Source organism: Gavialis gangeticus, unplaced genomic scaffold (assembly GCF_001723915.1).
Source record: "Gavialis gangeticus isolate Ggan-Ray unplaced genomic scaffold, GavGan_comp1, whole genome shotgun sequence".
In the NCBI taxonomy this organism is placed as follows: domain Eukaryota; kingdom Metazoa; phylum Chordata; order Crocodylia; family Gavialidae; genus Gavialis; species Gavialis gangeticus.
The window spans coordinates 47,008,940-47,010,620 of record NW_017728997.1 but is presented as its reverse complement, the minus strand read 5'-3'; the positions used below and the strand labels follow the sequence as shown (position 1 = coordinate 47,010,620).

The window sequence follows — 1,681 nt, the reverse complement described above, 5'->3', positions numbered from 1 at the left end:
CCCTCTAGCCAATTTGCCACCCACCAGACTGTGTAATCATCCAAGTCACAGCCTCTTAATTTGTTCACCTTTTATTGGCTCCTGGCTTGGGTGCATGGTGCAATGTATCAAGGGTTAAATGTGAAGGGTTTGTGGGCCACAGGAGGGCATGTCTTAGGCATGACAGGAGCCTGGGTGAACTACTGCAACTATTTTCTAGAGCCTGGATTAACCCCAGAGGTAGAACCAACACTTCCCTCAGGGCAGTGCCCCCCAGCAGATAACACCAGCCCAGCTGAATCTATCCTTCACATGCTACTATAGCTGCCCACCGTCCCCTCTTTCTCAACCCAACAATGCCCTGCAGCTCTGGTGACCAACTAGCCATGCTGTCACCTGCACACAACAACCCATTGCAGTAGCCTGCTCCATAGAAAGCCAGCGGTCCAACCAGTTACAATCATCTAGTAGTGCCATCAGTCCCACAGTTCCACAAATACATGCATGTCATAGAATCAACATCATTTCAGAGGAACACGTTGTCTTGGGACTCCCCCAAAAACAGTTTTATTCTGTCTCCCACACCCCCTTGTGTGGCTTCACAAGGGGCAACACTCTGGCTTTGAGACTCTAGCTCTTCTCTGTCTCTGGTTTCCCTAGCAATCCATAGCACTCCCACCTCCAAGAGTTTGGTTGTTTTTTTTAGTCAGCTCCTGGGAAGGGGGGTGTTTTCTTCTTCAAAATGGTGGGTTCATATTGTCCACATCCCAAACAGCACAGCACACTACTCAGCTCCAAACAGTCTTTAATGTGCACTGCATTTCTCTCTGTCCTTCCTTGGGCTCCACTGTGTCCTCCCAGGAACTTTCTCACTCTATCCTCCCCTGGACTACTACTTTTCTTCCCAGCCCTCTCAGACCCTTATCCATTCTCCTCAAGCCAAGTCAGCCACACTTGCAACAGAACAGTTAGAAAACTATAGTATTAACCTGGGACAACACTTACCCAATAAAATGAAAAAAAGCCATGGGGAACCAACCAGGGAACAATCTCCGGGCACTGGTACCAGGCCCAGACTGCCATCTATCCTGGGATGAAAAAAAACCCATATAGGTGTCCTACTTATGGCACTGTTTACAAGAATTATGTATACCAAAGCCTGCTCACATTGAGCCCCCCAGAGTGTTCCCAACAAGAGCTGTGCACTAGAACTCAGCCCACTTAGCCTCTTTCTAGGGTTACACCATCTACTCACTGGAGTGCCAGACTACAGGCTCTGTGACTATCCCATGGTGGCCTTTTTGTCACAGTTTGCCCCTAGGCTGTCATGGCATCCACAGCCCAGCCCTCCTTGCTGGGAAGGGGGGAGAAGAACATCCTGAGCTGGCTATGGCTGCCTCCTCCCCAAGAGTCCCATATGTAAGCAGAAGGGCACTTAGGTCCATTTGCAGCAGTGAGAATGGGAGGCAGTGGCTCTGGCTAACTGTAGGCTGTGCATGGAGGGCTCAGGGCAGGCATAGGGGCATGCAGCGAATTGCTGTGACAGTACTTAGTATCTGGGGGCTGGGTGCAGACATGCTGGAATGCCTGTCTCTGAGTGGTCATGTTTGGCCACTATCTCCTGCCTCTGAACCCTAGTTCCTGGTGGAGAAATCCTGGCAAAGCTAGCAGTTCCCTCCTCACAAGCAGCTGAAATAACCTC

At 50.3% G+C, this 1,681-nt stretch overlaps 1 long non-coding RNA gene across 1 annotated transcript in view; it reads right to left on the bottom strand.

The window, feature by feature from the left end:
* Positions 1-1,007, bottom strand: part of LOC109288907 — a 9,573-nt gene extending 8,566 nt beyond the window's left edge. The window contains exon 1 of the long non-coding RNA XR_002095255.1: positions 873-1,007. This is a non-coding gene — a long non-coding RNA (uncharacterized LOC109288907). The remainder of the gene's footprint in view (positions 1-872) is intronic.
* Between the last annotated feature and the right edge of the window lie 674 nt (positions 1,008-1,681).